Raw genomic sequence first — 22532 nt, forward strand, 5'->3', positions numbered from 1 at the left:
CGTTTTCCAATTAGAAGCAAGCTTCAACACCGGAACTTCAACCTTGAAATTGTTCAAAAAACCTCATAATGTGTAAATTTCCATAGTGTAGTGTAGCCGACGGGTAGAGTAGTATCCGAACGGGCGCGTGACGCTTGAGTCACCCCTTTGGAAAGGTATATGTACACATCCGAGATGGACTTTGGAAGGGGGAGTTATAATCGATAGATCATTGTAGTCATTGTAATCGGATTGTAATCTGCAAGTGCATACATGAATAAAGTATCTGTTCTGAACTTCCACGCTGTTTTGGACAACAGTCTTGTTCCCGACAACTGCATTGTCTGGTGAAAAGTCTTCAAGTGATGTTTTATTCTCCGCCTATATCCGTTCGTCCGGTGTATCAGGAACGAAGAGATCCCTCCACACTCGTGCTCCCTCGGCACTCCAAGCCATGCGAGTTGCTTCCCTTCCGTTCGGACACTCTCCCCTCGGCGTATACAGGTTAAGGAATTCTTCCCTTGTTTCCTCCACCAAATTCAAGCATTGTCAAGTTTCTTCCGGCAATTCCTCGGCATTCCTCAGCCTACTAGGTGAGTGCACTCCCTCCGGCTGTGCCTCTTCACCCCTTCAGTGCTCCTCGGCAATCTGCTGAAGTCTCTGTCTGCGTTCTGCTTGCTGTGTTAAAATTAAAATTTCTTTTGTTGTACTTAGTTCATTCTTATCTTTCACCTTATTCCGATCTTTGTTTGGCAAATTCGGCATCAATCTTCATATCATTCCTTCGTTCCAGGTTCGTCTGGCAACGGCGCCAAATGTTTACCGCATAGGGTAAGAAGTTCAACACATGTATAACATGATTCAATTCAGAATAGATACTTTATTCATGTATGCACTTGCGGATTACAATCCGATTACAATGACTACAATGATCTATCGATTATAACTCCCCCTTCCAAAGTCCAACTCAGACGTGTACATATACCTTTCCGAAGGGGTGACTCAAGCGTCACGCGCCCGTTCGGATACTACTCTACCCGTCGGCTACACTATACATTTTACCGACAACAACCATGCATGACTATGTATTGTTTATGAACCTTCAATACAATCCTTCTATTCTTTAATATACACAAGATCACATCCATTATTATTATTTCATAGTTTCATCGTTTTCCAATTAGAAGCAAGCTTCAACACCGGATCTTCAACCTTGAAATTGTTCAAATAACCTCATAATGTGTAAATTTCCATAGAGAATGCAGGCAAACAATCAAATCCCAAATTACCATTACTACCTTATAAACACAAAATTATTACTGCACTTGCATATTTTACTTCAAAATAATTTAAAGAAAAAATAACTACTCTAGATTTCACATTAGACAAATCTTCTAACATTAAATTTTAAATGCTCTTAATTACTATCCTTAATTTGATTTAATTTTATGAAATCAATCACAAGCTTATTTCCAAATCATCAACTGTTCATTTAAAATTGTTTGTGAAACCTTACAAAGTGTTATCAAAATTGAATCACTCACAACTCTTGTGATACAATTGTTTCAAAAAATCGACTCACTAATGGTTTACATGCCAAATGGAAGGCTCAAGACATGTTTCCACTCAGTTAATAATGCAGTAACTGGAGAAACAGAATGTGCAAAGGAATAACTGGAGGGAGAGCTAGATCAAGAAGTTTCATGGTAAGCCTGATACCCTAGCGCCAGGAGCCATTTTAAAAATAAGGAACAAGAAAAAAATTCATCATCTCATCATACCCTTGTGACAAACATTTCCAGCGATGCCATACTCAACCAATCTACAGAAGCAGGAAACAGAGCCAAACAGAAACATCCCTCACTGCCAAATTCGTCTCTCAACAACTCAACCACTCATAAAGGAAGCATGGCATTCCGCCTTCCAACTGTTGAGAAAATTAGCAGTTTGAGCCTTTTGCATCACCTGGCTACTCATCTTCATCAATTAATCTACTAAACGGTCTCTTGTAAAATGATCTAAAGTTGTAGGAAAACATCTAGCCATCTTGAGCAAGTTTGAGCATGTTGCCAGGCATAGAAAGATTGTAAGGACATTACAATAATTAAAAATATTTAATTTCCAGAGTCCATAATATTGGATAATGAATGCTTTTAGATTTGACTGCATAAAACTTTTCCAACAGCATTTTGGATCACATCTCTTATCTTGCTCCCTAGTCTCTACATCCTCATAATGAATCACAGAATGTGATCCAAAACATCAATGAAAAGCATTTACGCAGTCAAATCCAGAAACATTCATTATCCAACATTGCAGTTGTGTTGAAACTCAAAATAATCTCAAAAGTGTTTTTGAAGGCATCATGGGAGCCTTGTAATTCTTGCTGATTTTGGTTGACATAAGGAAAGGCAACCCCACCTTGCTGGAATTTCGCCTGATAGGTTTCATGTAAATTACTTGTGTTTATATCCATTTGCGTGCTCTCACTTGTTGACTTGCTCAATTTTATAAACAACTGCTGTCACAATTTAAGGCACTTAAGTAGCTTCACAATTTATGCACAGTTCTATTTTTCAGCATAACACTTAGAAATTCTAGACACCAGATTCTTCTAAAATGGTCCAAAATTTAATTTCAGTTCCATTCTGGTCCTCGTTCTTTCTGTGTTCTTGCTGGGTTTTGGCAGGGTCCCTCCTGGGTAGTCGCGCTTCCTATAGGTACTACTCTACAGGATCCACAGGGAACCCAGCCACCCAGGAAGGACCTAAGCAGAACCTTGGGGAAACCCACAGGCGCCCAAGGCTATGGATGCCAAAAAATGGGCCCCACCTGCCAGCTTTAATTTTTTAATTTAATCCTTCCTGTTGGGGCCTGAAATTTGCACCCAACCAAATTCACAAAACTGAACTGGAAATTCAGTCAACATTGAATCACTCATAGGTTGTGGCATTTTCCTATTGAATTGAGTGAATCTCCGGGTTATAGACCGGCTCCTTATGATAATCACCTAAGCTCTGATTCCTGAAACAAACTGGACTTGACAGAAAAGGGGAAGAAATGTAGAAAGAAATACTTAAATTGAATTTGAACTAACAGGTGATACACCAAATCTTGTGAATATTGAACACACAACTGATCTTTACTAGTAAAATATCTCCTTGTAGACAAGAACACTTCAATCCTATACAGGTTTGCATAAATATTTCACTGTGGGGTCCTGAACAAGAGAGTTAAGGAAAGATTAAAACCATTCACATAACTATCTCAGAATGAGGGATACGAACTGTAACCCGCAAACAAAAGTAAACTTGTGCAACTAGGTAAAAAAGAGACAAAATAATAAGGAATCATAATATTCACTTAATTAACTTCATCAATCATGTATCTACACAAAGATGCAGAAAGAAAAGAAGGCCAGATTTCATGGGAAATTCTGTCACAAAAACCAGTCAAAATAAATTCAGAATTCAAAAATGAGTTACAGAATAATCTCAGAATCACACTCAAGACCGAAGAAATGCCACAAAATGTATCCTCTGCATAATCAGAACTGCCCAAAACAATAAGAGTCTACGAGCCTCTGAAATAGGAGTCATAATCACCAAAAATGATGACTAACTACTACATAACCACCACTAAGTCATTAAGAAACCAATGACTCATGCTGAACAGTCCATATAATACTCAAAACTGGCCATAAAGGCCCCCAAACTGACTAGGCAAAGTCAAATCCGACCCAAACTGGCTACCAGAATCACTCCTTATAACTCCAACTGATTTACAACACTAAGTCTCCTCATAATATCTCTATGACTCTCAAGACTAAGTATTATGGCACATGTCAAATTCCATAAGAATATGCTTAAATTCCCTCCATTTTCATTTTTTGAAAATAACAAACATATTAAATGGTTTATAACATACCGTTTTATATATATTGTTTTACAATATAGACCTTATGCAAATAAAAAGTTTCAAAAACTTAGAACTTAAAAACCTCCTCAAGTTCACAGCATACATTAAGCTTCAGCTTAAGGAAATATTAGAAAAACAATGACCCCATCAAAAATGCATCGGACTCCAAACATATTATGTTTTAGTTTAAAAGCATATATGGCATTGAATTTAACCCTAAGCATTCATTTTGTTCATCGAATGCTCTCGAAACTGAGAGACAAGAGGCGTTTGCAGGGTTTTGAACTTTGAATACTTGCGGCTAATTCATACAGTTTCATGGCATTCTCTGTATACTTCTCTGGTATTCAGTTCATGGATGGATTTGGAGTTTAATTAGCATTTGTAACAGCATTGCTCTTTTCTACTGTCATTTTTCTGCTCTGAGCCGCCAAGGATGAGGTGTTTGTGAGATTTCTAGGCATGTTTTTTGAATATTGCATTTTCTGCAAACCGTGGCCCTAGAGTCTGTTGTAGTGCTGCTTGGGCAACATGAAGGGAAAGCTCTTATGGTGTGAGTTCTAATACTTCAAAGGTACTTTCCTTTATTTTTGGAAGTCGTTTTGAAGTTCTTTTTGCCTGCTATGGATGAGTTTCTTTCTGGAACAAGCCGTGGCTTAGATACAAGTGATTTGCCATTTCTTTTGATTTCTTCTGATGCTGATGCCGTGAACTGGGTAGATATTGCCATTTCTTTTGATGGAGTATAATAGTAATGTGATTCTTCATTTTGAGGTTCTCATATTTGATTATGGATTCATGGGTGTTTGCTGGAACAGTTTTTTTTTTTTTTTTTTTTTGCGTAGATCTCTCATGTCTCCTCCAGCGGCTTCTCTTTTTGTGACTTGCTGTTCACTTTGACATTTGCTCTTTGCGATATTGCATCTGGGTATTCCTGATTTTTCCTCTCTTACTTCACTTCTATTTGAAGACGGGTTACAAGATTTCTTGTCTCCATTCTGAAACATCTGTGAGCGCTATTACAAGGGTTTTTACTTTTCTAACAGGTGTCATTTTCTGAATACAGTTTTCATAAAAAACTTGCTAATAGCCGGCTCTTTTACCTCTGTACTACTTTTATACTATGGTTCTCTGATTTTCAATCAATATGCTGGGTGCTTTGTTGAATATCACAACCCGAACTGGGTATGCAACAACACGGGTTTCTTCTGAGAGCTTGTCATTTAATTTTCCTCATCACACTTGTGCCTCCATCACTTTGATTTTGCAAATATTTACTATGCAACATGAGATCATTGATGATATGCTGCCAATACAAGGCTTTTACTGTTACAACGAACTCAATGTTCTTTGCAACTGGACTTACTCTTCTTTTGCTTGTTGGATAACCATTACAGAGAACCCTTTGTCTGAAATTGATTCATTTTTTTTCCTTACTGATTTTACCTGCAATTTCCCTTGTAAAACTGAAGAATCTATGACCTCGCATCATATTTCTCCTTATGACTTTGCATGTAGGAAATGACTGTAAATGCAAAGATACTATCTGAGTAAACCCATTTCTTGTTTCATCTTACTGTATAACTCCCATAGAGATTCTTGTTTCAATCTTACAGAAAGTTAGATTCTGAACTATCATTTACTCACAAAGTTCTAACTCTGTTCACAAATATAAACAAAATGTTCGATATCTATTTAAAACAGGAACCCTTGGCTCTCGCAAAACCCCTTGTCATTTCGTACCATGCTTCCTATTCATCCATCTGTCTCCTGTAGAATTTATATAAGCTTATTTGCCATATTGTATGACTTTATTTCACAGTTGAGTCTTCATTTCTCTTTGAGTTGTATGGATACAGCAATTTTCAATATTTCATTCTTGTGCTATAATTCAACCCTTCTGATTTACCATACTCAACTTGCTTAGAAACTTTGCCCTTTATATGCTGTTAATACTTTTAAACTGAAACTCTTTCCTTGATGCTAGCTGCCCATTGTTGCAGAGTTTCATATTGCTTGTACTTAACTTGCTGATTTCTTACAGTTTGTTCTATAAATCCAAACAAAAGGTTTCAAACTGATGCAGTTCGTCCCTTCAATGCTTGATCTTATGAATGATTTGCCGAAAACACCAATCGACCATATAGGCCATACCCCATGTGTCTAACTACATTCCAACCAATCATAACAGACATTTGAACCAAATGACCATTGGGGAATAACATTTCATAGATTGGCAAAGTACATTCTGGCAGCCTTGCGAAAGAACGAAACTTTTGATATTTTGCAAGTAGCCTATGCTCTCTCTTGTGAAATGAGGATGATACATTATTTTGACAATAGGAGATCTTTATTGCAACTTGTATGACCTTGAAACATGAAGATATGTTCCTAAACACCAAAACAACAATCATAGACATGTTGACCAAGCATGGTCTCATTGTGCCTTCTAATTTGACAACCCTATCAAACCAAAAGACTCACACAACACTTGGTCTAAGAAGACATTATTACATGGCCATGAAAACAAAACATAAATAGGACCATATGAACAAGTTGGTCATCCTCATAGGTGCCCCTATACCATACTCCCCAAGACAAACAAAAATCAAGTCCCTTGAGTTGCCAATTGTTGTAAATTGATATCATGCTTCAAGATATCACTCTCAAACATCCATGTTGCCTCTGAGTCCAGTAAGCCTATCCATTTGACCAAGTACTCCTTGAAGTACATTTCCTAGTTTTCTTGACCACCTTGGTGTCAATGATGCATTCCAACCGTAAAGGTTTGCTTGGAGGAAGATCTTGCACCCAAGTATCCTCTGTCACCACAGCACCATCAAGTGTATTGTCACCTATAGCCTCTGAACTCCGAAAAGGAAACAAATATGATACATTGAAGATGGGTGAGATACCAAGATCACATGGTAGCTAAATCTCATATGGATTAGGACCAAATTTGTGCACTATCCTTCAAGGTCCAATCTTTTTCATGAACAACTTGGTTGGCTGCCCTTTTGGCAATCCCTCCTTGAGATAAGTCATCTCTCCTCTTTAGATCTGCTCTCTATTTATACTTTGCCACATTCTTCTCCAATGTAGCCCTAACACTATCAAAAACTTCCTTCATAGTAATGGCAAATTCACCTTGTGCACTTCTGTTCTCCAAACCATGTAGATCTCTAAGTTCCAGTATACCCCTGGGGTGAAACCCATAGACTATCTCAAACTGACTTCTGCCTATACTCTTGTTTACTGAATTGTTGTAAGCATATTTTGCTTGTCTAATGACCAAGTCCCAAGCCACACAATGTTGTCTAGTGAGAGATCACAATAGGTTTCCCAAAGACCTATTAACCACTTCAATTTGACCATCTATCAGAGGATGGTAGGCTAAACAGAAAGATAACTAAGTCCCAAGCTTCTTCCATTAGGTCCTCCAGAAGAGCCCAACAAATTTTGAGTCTCTATCTGTGACAATATTCAAAAGTAAGCCATGAATCTATACAACTTCCTTGAAAAAGAGCCTTGTTGTATGTGATGCATCATTTATGCATTTGCATGGCACAAAATGAGTCATTTTACTAAATTTGTCCACAATCACACACATTATTAAATCCCCTAGATGGCTTTGGCAATCGAAGTATACAATCCATGCTCACAATTTCTCAAGGTCTATTAGGAATTGGTAGTGGTTAGTATAATCTTGCATTGCTTGAAAATCCCTTGGGCCTTTGACAGATAGGACAACTTGCCACAAAGTTCCTAACATCAATTTGTACCCTATGCTGATAATAAAACCTAGTCACTTTCTCCAATGTCTTATCAAGTCCAAAATGACCCCCTAAGGTGTCATTGTGTTTCTCCATGATGATGGTTTCCTTCATTGAGCATTTAGAAATACACAACAAACTACAGTTGAATAATAGTCCTTCCTGCAACGCATAATCAGAATACTCAAAATGAATAGTGTTAGTCGGGTTAGAACAAACATCATAAATCTCCTTAAAATCAACATCATCCTTGTACATCTCCTTCAAAGAGTCAACTCCCACACTCTGCAATTGGACTACCTGAAGAGTAAGAACCCTCCTACTCAAGGCATTTTCCACCTTGTGAGTAACTCCCTTCTTGTACTTAATAGTGAACATATATGCTTGTAATTGTTTCACCCATTTTAAGCATTTATGGTTCAACTTCTCCTACCCATTCAAGAAATTGGGAGCATGGTTATCAGTAAACACTATGAATTCCTTAGGTAACAAATGGTGCCTCCATTTCTTGAGAGCTTACACCATTGCATAAAGCTCTAAGTCATAGGTTGAACCATTCTACTTGGCCTCATTCAACCTTTCTAAGAAAAATGCTAGAAAGTGTCCCTCCTGACTGGGAGCTGCCTCTATTGCTTGTTTACTAACATGACATTCAACAGTGAACAACTTATTGAAGTCAAGGAGTATAAAAGTGGATAACTCTACCACTTTTTTCTTCAGATATTCAAATCCTTTATTTGTTTTCTTTGTCTAAGCGAACTAACACTTCATTCCCCCCTTTATGGTATCAAGTATGAGTGTACATATATGACTGAACCCTTTTATAAACAATAGCTAATCCATGATGAAAACTCCTAACATCACCAACAAACTTAGGTGTAGGCCAGTTACGGATAGCTTCTACCTTTAAGGGATCCATCTTCAAACATCCTTTGGACACCACAAAACCAAGGTAGACCAATTCAATCTTCATAAACTCACACTTTTCCAAGTTGATCATCAACTTTTCTTCATGCAATCTCTTCAACACCTGTTCAAGATGCTTGATATGCTCCTCCTTGGTCCTGCTAAACAACAAAATGTCATCAAGCTAAACAACATCAAATTTCCTAGTGAAGTCAACCAATACCTCATTCATTAGGTGCATAAAAGTATTTGGGGCATTGCTCAGACCAAATGGCGTTACTAGTCATTCATACAGTCCCTCATTTGTTTTGAAAGTTGTCTTCCACTCATCCCCTTGTTTGATCCTAATCTAATGGTAGTCTGACTTCAAGTAAATATTGGAAAAGTAATATAAACCTACTAGCAAACCATCAAATCTTCAATCCTAGGCATAGGGAACCTATACCTAATTAATATCTTGTTAATTACCCTTGAATTAGTACATAATCTCCACTTACCATCTTTCTTTGGTGCAAAAACGCTAGGTACAACACAGGGACTAAGACTTTTCCTTATTAACCCCTTGTCCAAAAGTCCTTGGGCTTGTTTTATTATCTCCTCATTTTATTGAGGTGTCATCTTGTATGCAAGCTTGTTAGGAAGGGTAGCTCTAGGGATTAGATCTATTTAATGATGGATATCCCTCACAGGTGGCAAGGTATTTGGCACGTCCTCCACCATTATACCCTTAAAGCTGTGGAATAGTTCTTGAACTTGCCTAGGAACTTCACCTTTTTCCTTTGCCTTTGGAATCAGGGTTATCACAAGGCTTCAACACCAAGGCATACCCTTGTTCACCCTCCTCCTTCATTAGTTCCAAGAATTCATTTTCATTCACCATTGCATCTTTATCCTCCATGTTCTCAGGTAAAGGGTTCATCTTATACTTTCTCCCATTTTTTGTTCTCACATATATGTCCTTTTCTCCATCATGTTGAGCTTTCACATCAAATTGTCGGGGTCTACCCAATAAGAGATGACAAGCATCCATAGGGATGATTTCACACAAAATCCTATCTTCGTAATCACCAATCTTGAAATCTACCCAAGTTTGGTCATTAATCATGAAATTCAGACTTTTGTTTAACCATGAGATCTTATGAGGGTTAACATGGGGTAATCTTTTCAAATTCATTTTTTTGACCATTGTAGTTGAAACAACACATTCAGTGGAAGCAAAATCTACTATAATCTTCCACAATTTACCTTGAGACGTACCTTGGGTTTTGAACAAATTTTTCCTTTGAGGTGGTTCTTAATACATAGGTATCTTCAATAGAGTTCTCATCATCATACTCTCTCCTTTTAGGACAAGAGCAACACTACCCATAGGCATGTTGATGCTCTAACAATCTTCATCAATCACCAAATTGTTTTTGCTTTGCCCTCAATGAGAGTTTGTAGCCCTCTCAGGCACATTTACTACTAGTATGTCTCACTTGGTTGCACTTGTAGCATCTTCCTATGAATACACTAGGTCCTCTTGCTATTCCTCCATTCTTTCCTCTATCATTGGGTCTCCTTCCTCCTCTGAAACTTCCGTCTTTGTATTCTAATCTCCAACAGATTCTTAATGATTTGACTCAGCTAATTTGATTGATGAATCTCTCCCTCCAGAATCTACCTCTTCCTCTATTGTTTCTTGCACCTCTTTATCTTCCAATTTGAGCATGTCAAACAAGATATCTGTAGACAGTACATTATCACTACCTGGCCTAATCCTCCAAGTGGATTACATCCAAAGATGGTCTTTTATGCTGAGCATTTTCTTGAGATTCAGAATGGTATTATTGCCTGCCCTGCTTATCTTTATCGGTGTTGGAGTCACGCCCTGTGGTTCTCTTTGGGCTCCTTCAGAGTTGGCTCCCACCATCTTCGGGTCCAGATCGATCACCATATGGATAGAGAGGACCAGATTTGTCGGCCGTGTACTTTAGTGAAGGTTGAGACTGAGACTCACTTTATATTTCGCTATCCTATCTACTATGAAATCAGAGGGGGAATTTTATTGCCTATTCAGAGATTGTTTTTCTCTTTCAGTGTTCTTCAACTATATTGACTAGTGCTGCCTTGCACTCCAGCCAGCTCCGTGAGCATACCCTGCAGTCACTCATACCTCAGGGCCATATTTCAGACCAGCTCATCACCACCTTTTTCTCCCCCCTGTCTCCACCACGAGGCACGAAAAAGCCATCCAGTATCACTCACTCCACATCGATCACACATTGCACCAGTCTTTCTAGGCAACAACACTCCTCCAGCGGTTCTTGGTGATGATCTAAGACTCTGGATCATCCACAGTTATACCCTTCTATGACCGATTTCTTTGTACCAAGGAAGGATCCCTAGTCCTTGCCTTGATTTTTTCGGTTTCATGTCTTGTTTTGTTTCTTCTCAGACACCATTTGGTGCTCCTACTTTGGTTGGCTCTTTTGTTTGTATGCTTAGTCCCATAAACCCTTGTGGTTTTTTGTTGGACATTAATATTATTATCTTATCTCCTAATTTTCTCCTCAGTTGTTGCGGCTAACAAAAAACATTCATGCATTGTCTTGGGTATCACCATGCTTATCTCAATTTGAATGGTATATCTCAATCCATTCAAATATTTGGTTACCTTCTCCTGTTCATCCTCATTTTGTTTGGCACTTATGCTCAATCTATGGAACTCTTCAGTGTAAGTTGCCACGTCCATATCCTTTTGCATTTAGTTATGATACCTTTTGATTGTCTGTATTTTTTAGTCTGTGGGTGTGAACTTACCCTTCAATAAGGTTACCATCCTACTCCACTTGGTAATTATATTCTTACCTTGTCTTTCCCTGTCATTTTGCAGATAGTTCCACCAAACCAAGTCAGAGTCTTTCAATTTGGTTTTTGCTGACCTGACCTTCTTGTGTTCTTCCATTTCTTGGTAGTCAAAATAGTTTTCCATGGTCTATTGAACTTTCCTATACCTTTCCTATGTTCATCCTTGATTTCTTTCACACATGCCTTTTGATCTACAAGTGTTTCCAAGATTGAGTGTATCCTCTCCACATCATCTTCAGCTTCATCCTCTCCAAATCAGCTATGATTCCTCCTTTGTTTCTTAACCAAATTCAATGGAACCACATGCAAAAGAAAGTTAACCCAGTCTATTTGCTTACACTATTAGTTCTAGAGATCAAACAATGCACAGACAAATGCTACAGATGTTGAAAACAAGAAAATTGCACAAAAAGATCATGAATCAATTGCTTATTCCACAGAACTTCTCCAACCCCTACATCATATTGCTATCTCGAAAAGTTGCACCCTGATTAAGTTCCAAGAGCTCGGTCACTTCAAGAAACATGGAATCACTCCTGGGTCTATGGGTTACCCAAAATTGGAGTGAATCTCTGAATTCTAGGCTAGTTCCCATATGATACTTCACCTTAAGTCCCAAAACTAGACTTTTTTGAGGAAAAGGGATAAGAGGATAACATAATTGAAATCTAAAACTATGGCGATGCACCAAAACATTGAGCCTCAAAAAATAACCAACACACAACTGAAACCAGTAATACAAGAACCTTAGTACACAACCCAATAACTTGATTTTTGCATAAACAATTTGTAAGAAGGTTGAAAGATCCTTTCTCGCAAATTAAGACTGTTCTTAAGATCAAACCAACTCACAACCTACAAAGAACTGTATCTTTCTACATAAAGGCACCAACAAGCAATACAACTCCAAGGACACAAAACATCACAAGAACTTGTATTAACAAAGATACGCAATATCAGAAAAATTGAGAAGGCACAAACTATGTATTACTGCCCAAAGGTGTTACAAATCTGCATATCTCAAAATGAGTTACAAGAAATATGCAACAAATGAGGAAAAGGACTGAAAAAATCACAAGTCCCAAATATGCATAAAACCATAACCCGTTAGAAATGAACATTCAGCTCGAACTTATGTTTTTTCTATCCAATTGCATCGTTAATGCAAGTCATAACTCCTTGGTTGAATTCAGCTTTCAAAGTCAATTTTGAGCCCCTAAAAAGTCTTCAAAAAAGTGTAATAGTGACCCAAAAGTCATGGCCCCAAAATATCATCCCAAAAGCACCTAATAGATGCACTCTCATCTCTCAAAATATCCAACAAAAAGTCTTTGAAATGCAGTAACTTTCTGACTTTCAAACACAATAACCCTTGTACTTTGTCATAACTCTTAACAAAATATCCCCTTCTTGACTTTCTAAGGGTAAAAATAAATATCTGATTTTTTATCACAAATATCAAATAATCAGTAATTCACTTATCTAATCAATGCCAGAGATAAATGAATTTGGATTTTTAATACATTTTTCTTCTTTTTTTATAGGTAATGAGCCAAAGCCTAGGTTATTTATTTATTATTATTACAAGTTAAGATTAATTATTATTATGTGTTAAGCTCGAGTAGATTTGAACCCAAGGGCTCCTAGATGAGAGGCTCACAACTTTACCATTGTGCTGTAGGCTCTTGCTTAATTTTAAATATTTTTACTGAATTAAGAATATTTATAACATATTTCGTAAATTATTATTATTAATATAGTTAACTATATTAGTAATATTTATTAAGTGATAAGTTAACCACTTAATAATATTATTAACCTAGTTAATATTTATTAAAGTAATAAATTATTATTTTATGTATTAAATGTTATTAAGAAAAAACATGTGTTATAATATTTATAATTTTGTTTTATAATGCACAAAGATAGCACAAGAAGAATGATTCAAGCCTGCAAAGACTTGTGTTTGATGGGAATTGCAATGAAGATACAATGGCAAACAAAAACGGTGCCCTAGAGGAGAGAAACACAACTTTGGATGATGAATACAAGCTGTAAAATGTCATTTTTGCCCCTAGGCAAGCTTCTAACTCTAAAATGCAGATGATTACTCCAAAATCTGAATAATGACAGGCTTCTTGAAGTTAAGAACTCATCAATATGTTGTTGTTGATGGAGTCTTCTGCTAAAACTGGGCTTTGAAATCCCCAATGTGAAAGTCATAAAAATCATCATTTTTAGTCTGAGATGGGTTTACCATACCAAATGCAACCTCATAATAGATCAGAACATGCATTAGAAGGCCTTTCGCATATACATATATCCCACGTTTTGATTAAAATGCCCTAAAACAGACTTCTCAATGTCAATCACATATGATTACATGTATTTTAGACCATGCAATAGCTATAAAAATCGTCGTCGTGGGACTTAGAAGATGAAATGCAGCTACACATGTCTTTAAAACGTGCTCTAGTATGCATTCTACATGTAATTTGGCATTTGCAAGACATGCATTGGCATTCAAAATCGGCGACCTTGGGTTTAGTAAGGAAACCTGGCATATAATAGCTAAAATCCAGCTTTAGGAGGCACGTTACATGCATTTGAAGTCATAACATGCTTTATATTGTCAAATGCATACAATACAAAGGCAAAAATGTGTAAGTGATAAAAAAAATTGCCACCTTCAATATTGTGTCAAAACAACATTAAAAATTAGATTTTAAGTTTTAACTACACTTTACATGCCCTAATATCATAGCGTATTTTGGATCATTCAATGCTATGTTTGGACGTATATCAAAGCATCTAATGGTTATAAAAATTGCCACTTTTGATTTAACCGGGACCTTAAAAAGAAAAATGCATACATATAAATATGTTTTTATATGCAATGAGATGAAAAATCGCCACCTTTAGACTAATGATGAGCTGTTTTCGTCCATTTACATGTGTTTAAATACATGTAAATGTATTTAAAATCACTACTTATGATTTATAATGGTTTTAAAATAAAACACATGTAAAAACATGATTTTAAGACATGTAATAGACACAGAAATTATCACCTTTAAACACTTATGATCAATCTCATGTGTATTTACAAGCAAACTTTAAAAGAGATAACATGTAATCAGGGTTTAAAAACCCACTTTAACATTAGAAACTCATTTAAAGCTATCTTTATGTGAACATACGAAGATGGAGTTTTATTTCCATTTTACATGTAAATACACCAAACATGTTATGCAATGATCAAGGAAAAGTCCATTTAGGCAAGATTTTAATTAAAGAATAATGCCATGCAATTAGGCTTAAAAAGTCCACCTGCTGAATGCTTAATTCTTTAGTAAATTTTGATAGGCAACTCCAATTGAGACCTAAGATAGCTTGAAATGAGCGCAATTGAAAATGCTATGATCCTATGGTGAAAACAAAGCACATGACAAAGAAAAACTAAGAAAAGACTTGAAGGTTGTTGAAAGTCAAGTGCTTTGAGTCAGAGAAAAGAAACTCTTTCTTACAAGAAAAATGGTGATAAGCTTGACGTAAACCTTCCAAAACAATGTTCTGTAGAAATTAAACTCGAGAGAATTCAATGGATAGCGACATCATTTAGAACACCAAAAATCAGAGGAAAAGCATATGAATTCATGAGAATATTGTGCAGGGTTGCCTCAATTTTGTGATGTCAAACTTGAGGATAACAAGATCGAAATCAGGTCAGAAAGCCAGATTTGGAGAGGAGAATTTCCACAAACAAGGAGATTTCTGACCAAATTTCTAAATAAAGGTGTAAATCAGAGCGAACCAAGGCCTATTCCTTCCCTAGTTTAAAGCAAACTACATCACGTGTAGAGAAGACTCTAGCAGGAAGCAAGGAAGTCAAGATGAATGAAAGGCAGTGGTGTGATTCTCAGGTGAAATCAGATTAGAAAGATGTAAACCAGATCAGATCTAAGTACAAGTTTACATCTAATCAGAGCACAAAAGGTGTGACATTCCATCAAGTGGAGGCACAAATTCAAGGTAAATCTTGGCAAATTTCAGCAGAGATGAAAATTTAAATCATAATCAAGATGGACTTCCAATAAAGAAGTGCAAAATTTCATGGTGAAGAGCAAATTCCTTTGTTCAGTTGACCATTCCCAGACTTTAAAGTAGGAAAACATCATTCAAATCTGAAAGTGGAGTGTTCAAGTTAGTTTTAGGGATTTTTCTAAATCATTCCAAAGTAAAGGAGAAATCAGAATGCATTAGAGTTCAATTTCCTGAGACTTGGTGCGGAATGGTGAAAGAATGATTACAAGGAATGGTGGAGAAGGATGCAACTATAAAAGAAGTCAAGAAAGAATACTAACGCTTGAAGACAAGTGACAACAATGCAAGGAAAGAAGATAGAGAAAAGTTAAATCAAAGAAAGGAGGCACGCTAAACATGATGGTGGGCAAAGAGCCACAACTTGGAAATTTCAAGTTTCTCTTCTCCATGTGCCATGCTTCTATGCACCCAGAACAGCAGTCAAGGAAAATGAAAATGAGCAAAAATGAGGTGGCTTTGGACATGTGGCAAGAAGTAGGTACAAATGTAAAAATTTCAAAGACACCCCTCTATGCGACTGGTCCTACTGCACCTCAATTCCAAACAAAGCAAATGGAACAATGCAGAGAAGAAGGGTGCCTATGAGTCCATGGCAGGGAGAAGGTTGAAATGAGGAATTTCCAAATATTCATTCCTACGCACCATTCCTGCAAACCACTCCATATGCGCCTCAACATCATGATGAACACCAAAGTGTATAAATGAGACATGACACACTTAGCACAGAAGCAGCGATAAGCATGAAATCGGAAAATTCCAAATTTCCCTCCTAGATCTGCCATCTCTTCAAGCAGTTCAATTTTGTCTTTAGTCCAATTCATACCATCAAGTGTGCCAGAATTCTCTAGAATGCTATTCTCATCCCGCCATCTTCCCTCGTCCAAATCTTGGGCTTTCCAATCTGAAGTCCCAATCCAAATCACAAATCCAAGTTGCCAATTCAGAATTTCAATTTTTAGAGTGTGAAATTCCAATTCCAAGTGCAAAAAAAACTCCTGATCTTAAGATGCGGATTCAGAAGTCCAAATCCAAATTGCAGATTCAACAATCCGAGAATCCAAACTTAAGGTCTGATTCCTATTTCCAAGTTTTAGATCTAAATTTCAGACTCTCATTCAAAATCAGATTTAGTTTCAGAATAATAACCCCATATCATAAGTTCTAATTCTGAATTTCCCAAATCAGGCTTCTAATTCTGAACTTTCATTTCAAAGATTGCAATCAAAATTTGGAGTTCTAAATGTGAAATCTGATCTAAATCAGGAAGGAAAATTCAAATGTCTGATCATGGAATTCCCATTCCAAGTCCAAATCCTATAAAAATCAGAATACAAATTTCATATTCGGAGGGCCAAAATCAAAAATTGAGGATCTCCTATTCCAAGAGTCTGAAAATCAAAATTCCACTTCCAATTTCTATAATCTGGTTTCAAATCAAACTTCTATTCCTAGGATCGCAAGAGCAAGTGATGCCAATCCTAAGCTAATGGAAGATCTGAACAACCACATTCCTGATCCAAGTCTGTATTCCCTCATAGTGAGTTAAAATTTCTTCAAGAACTGAAATGATACTGTTGCATCCCCTATTTTGCTCAATTTGAAATATTCTGTATAACCGTTGAGACTTCATGCGAACATGAATTGATTGGTGAAAATCGGTTATTCATTGTGGTTTCATGAGAATTTAAAATAATGGTTTTCGTTATGATGTTATATCAATGGCAAGTGGTTTAGCTAATATAATTATTTGATTTTAATTTAAAAACTTGGATATATGTTATTACCTTGATAAACTTATTTTGTAGGAATGCGACGAGCAACGCATTGTCGAAAAAAGGAACGGGCATGTGGGCACCTCCTACCATTGAGCTAACAAGTATAAACGTAAACCACCTTGCTCAAGGGAAAACCGGATTAGGCAAGCAAGGGTATAGCATGTAATCACCATGAGCTAAATTGGTCTACGCATTTAATAAGATGATAAAATAATTAAAGTGGAACAAAATATATATATATATATTGGAATGAACTCAGAGCTTCCTATGAAGATTGCCATATCTTAATATAACAATATCATGGTACCTACACGTACTTGTACATGTACATACATATATATGTATATATGCATAAATTCAAATGAGACGTACATGAACATATACGCCCACTTAAAATAAGACATCTACACAAGATACGTATGCTTAGAATATCACACACACACACACATATATACATGTGTACATGCATATACAAGTATAGGTAGATATAGGATGGTATCCTTATATTAACACATTGTGAATAAAGTTATTATTTCCAACCTTTGGCAATGATTTAATAATATTATTTCATGTCATCAGCCCTCTTTATTTCCAGTGACCTATTTGATATTTTTGTTTTTTATATAGCCACATGTGTTATCAATCTTTTAGTGGCTCTTGAATGTAACTCATCTTATGGCCACCTCTCTTCATCTTGGTCGTAACCGAGCATGCATATGAGCAGCAAGACAAACTCTATATTTGCAACTTCATACTTACCAACAACATTCCACACATCAGTGTTTTGAGTATCAATTGCTATCTGTGTTTCCATATTGTCATCTCAGAGACTTTATTCATACTGTCATATTGAGAATTACATTCATATTGTCATTGAGCCCATTTAAGTGTTGCATCTTAACTGTCGTTAATTATATTGAGTATTGCATTCATTTTTCCCGTGGTTCATAACTGGGTTTGCAATCCTCTTGCCGATATACCTACCACGGATTTCTATTCATATTGCCATTGTTTTACTCTATGATTGCTCCCACATCACCTAAGGTTGATACACTACAGCCAAGGAGTCATACAGGCATTTCCAACAATCGAAACTAATCACTCCTGCTAGCAGACCAAGTCATGCCTTCTTCTGCACATTCTATTCTTAAATTATGTTTATTGATTATGAGACTAAGAACGTAGAATAAGCAATTGATAATGTCATAAATTGGAGTTAGACGGACAAGAGTCTGGAATGAAATGTCATGTCTGCAAGCTGATTTCCTTAAGTACAAGAAATTAATTTTGTTTTCTTCAATTGTTATACAAAAATGAGTCTTACTTTCAGAAGTTCAATTAAAGAGGAAGAATACAGTTTTGTGCTAATCTTATACAAAGGCATTAACCATATGTCCTCTGAGATAAGGAGGGCATCCTTATTGAGATTAAGATAAGATATATGAAAATACGAAGGAACTTCTCCTTTATAGATATGTTATAAGCTAAAATTTAGTGGATAGCCACACCGAGATTCATTCAAGATGACCAGTAAGGTCGAGATGAGGGTTGCGGTATGATAATCAAGATCATGTGAAACAACCAGCAAGACACAAAGAATAATCAACACTAAACAAATTGGCATTGAATATAAGCAAGTAATTTAGACTGAATCGTCCCATGGTGGTCAATAGGTATATGAGAATACGAAGGAACTTCTCCTTTATAGATATGTTATAAGCTAAAATTTAGTGGATAGCCACACCGAGATTCATTCAGGATGACCAGTAAGGTCGAGATGAGGGTTGCGGTATGATAATCAAGATCATGTGAAACAACCAGCAAGACACAAAGAATAATCAACACTAAACAAATTGGCATTGAACATAAGCAAGTAATTTAGACTGAATCGTCCCATGGTGGTCAATAGGTAAAACTTAAAAGTCTTGTTTTGGACCAAGGTAGATTTAGTGGCATGCTTGTCACTGTGAACACTAGAGGTCAGGGTTGCTAGCTATTGGGAGATGGGATGATGGGAAGGACTCCATAGCCTAGCTAACTGCCTAGTCGACACTCTAACACCAAGATGCTCGATGGCAGGACATGGGTGTCTCATGCCTAATCACGAGTAGGGAGGACCTTCCCTAGTTGAGATTGTGTGGTGATAGTTAAGGGTCCACAGTTGGGAGGTTAAGCCCCTAACAATGCTTCTCCTCTCTACCAGACACCAGCACTTGTACAAGACAAAGACATGATCTGCATTCAAGTTATCTTGTTTAATAGGTATTTTACTTTTATGTTCTTGCAAGTTCAGTTGAAGATATGTTTAATTGGTTAATATGGTTGAAGTAGTTACTCTCTTTTCAATTGACTAGAATTTAGTTAATCTATTATAGCCGTGGATCCCTATCATTGACTATGTGAAGTAGTTGTTATAATTGCCTTTCATATGATTATAAAAAGTAATGTATATTTTGTTATGGAAAAATAGCTTGTCACAGTGATGGTTAGTTATGATGGCAATTATATATATTGCATTTGTTGATTGAATGCTTCTTTAATCTGCTATTGTCATTAAATGCTTTCATATGAACATCTAAATAGCTGATGTAACTAACTTCTCATGCTCACGAATATGAAAAAGTAATTGTGTTCAATGTTATGATAGTTGTTAGTTAAGGTTGGGAAAAACGGGATGTTACATATGGTATCAAAGCATTGGATTTGACATTCAACCTTGGGCTCATCATTGTCTTGCTTAGTAAATTGAAAATTTAATGTTAAAATGGAAACAAGATGCACACCTGAATTACTCCCCAAAAGAAACCCCGGCATCCATTATTTATTTTTTGATAAAGAACATGCCAAAATATGATTACTCCTATTGTTTTGTACCTAAAGATGATGGAACTCTAGCCCACACCTTACTCTAGATCAAGAAGGAAAGAGTCAGGTGGACTCTGTTGATGTTTAAAGATCGTATTCTACAAATGTACTAACATTACCATTGTTATAGGTGTGTTCCAAATGCAGATTTCAATCTGATATAAATATGAGAGGAGACATGTCTCATGAAGAAACATGTCTCTAAGGTTTAATCATCATTTAATAATTATAATATATTAACAAAAATAATAGTATGTATAACGATATATATATACAATAATATACATTATTTAACATGGATAAGTATATATAGGAAATGATGATTTACCAATAACAATAATGTATCTCAGATCGAATCAATCTGACTAAAGCTACGACCTTAACACTCCCTCTAAGCTAGGGAGGATTATTTAGAACACATTATGCTGTCAAGTATATGAAGAGATGTCATCTTAGTATGATATTCTTGGAATGGAATATTTAAGGCTATCAACATAAATCCATCAACTTAGATGTTATCTTTCAATATAATTGGAAGTATGATTTAACAAGAAATATCAATCATATGATATTCATCATACGTATATTCTTTTGGTATGTGCACTGGCATCAAATCCTTGATGCCGACCAAAAGAATATGTTATATCCTAGAAGGATATGAGTTATTTGATTTCCAACACTGTAATAACCCAGTTCCAAGTTATAGCTTAATCAAACATTAGTTTCTTTCATAATTAAGGTTTGACATTTCGTCAAACACTTGGCAAGCATTCTGATATCACTGTATGTACGATGTTTTTAAATTCTAAACACAATACTAGGAAGTGTAGTGAACTACTCACAATTGTCAAATAAATCAGACTTCAAGAAATTTGCATTTGACAAATACCAAACACATGAATTATGCCTTGTGTATTTTCCATTTAAAATTCAGAGTTGCAAGTATTCTCAAACTGATAATACTGAGTTCCTATTTGATTACAATAAGGCTGCAAAGGTTTTATTAATTACAAGAAAGAACCTGACAGTAAATCACCCATAGCATAGTTACAGCAGCTCTAATTATATATGCTCGAAATATACTAGCAAATGTGCTTCAGCAAGTAATCCCAAGCAGCCACATCCACAGTAATGGACATCCAAACCTGATGTAATCTAATTGTTTGACCTGCCAAACTAGTTAACAAGAAGCCAACAATTCTGAATATTCCCCACGTCAACCAAGAGGTCAAGTTGGCATTGAGACTCAGTAAATTTCCAACACCTCGAACATCAAATCTCTCCAGGAAGGGCTTGCCCTCTTAGCCACAGTTGATACAGTAAGAGAAGACACTAAATCCCTTCAATAGACAATCACTCCTCAACCACAATTGCTCTAGAAAGAGGAAGCTCTAAATCCAGACCCTCCGATCAAACCACTATACCTCAGCAGTGGAATGCACAATCAGCTACAAACCCTTATACTTCAGCAAGGGCGCAAAAAATCAGAACTCAAAAAAAGCCACAAAGGCAACAAAAGCAAATAAAATGTTCAAGCATTCTTTTCTCAACAAATGGGCTTTGTATTTATAACCTCCAGATGCTCTTTTTATTGCCAAAATGTAGCTTCACTCAAGAAGCTTTACCAGACAACATTAATTAGAAGCTTCCATTAGATTCTTTCACTAGGCTTAACTAATTAATAAATGGCTCTTTCCAATGATAACTCAACCCTCAACTTAAGTAAAATTATAAAGTTAAATTATAACTTTATAATTAGTCATTTAATAAATTAATAATAATTTGGCCACTACAAATATAATAACTCACAAAATACTCATCATTTAAATATGTCATTTGAAATAGGAGTCATACCTATTATTTCTCCATGTGACCATATGCACTTTCCAAAAATAGAAAGGGTCCATCTCTATCAACACCCATCTTACCACAAATAGTAAGTACACAAAACTACGCCCAAACGAAGTCCAATTAGAACCAAACAAAGACCAACCTATAGCTTACTGAAATTGTGGAGAAGATAAGACCCTCCCAAGCCAAGCCACTACCTTAGAAGACCCTCTATCTACAATAATTCGCCTAAAAGGATCACAATAATAGGCTAATCCCTCAAACTTTGATATTGACAAAAATAGGGACATTACAGACACTCTGGGACAACTTAACAAGAAACCACAATGTCATGGTCTCTATCATGACAAGTATCAAGATCTCTGGCACTCCGAGACAACAACTTAATGAAATCCGATCATGATGCGTTCGTTATCATGACTTCCAACACTCTGGGACAACAACTTAATGAAGTTTGTCATGATAACAGGTCTACTATTTATAAGATTGTCACCTTACAATGGTTACCTTC

The 22532-nt window shown here is 36.3% G+C and overlaps 1 protein-coding gene across 2 annotated transcripts in view; it reads right to left on the reverse strand.

Moving 5' to 3' along the window:
* The window catches only part of LOC149535348 (uncharacterized), a 195453-nt gene that overhangs the window by 150945 nt on the left and 21976 nt on the right, over positions 1–22532 (reverse strand). The gene's annotated exons all lie outside the window — the stretch shown is intronic.

The sequence above is a fragment of the Cupressus sempervirens genome, chromosome 10, assembly GCF_028749045.1.
Source record: "Cupressus sempervirens isolate cs-2001-9-10 chromosome 10, ASM2874904v1, whole genome shotgun sequence".
NCBI classification, from domain to species: Eukaryota; Viridiplantae; Streptophyta; class Pinopsida; order Cupressales; family Cupressaceae; genus Cupressus; species Cupressus sempervirens.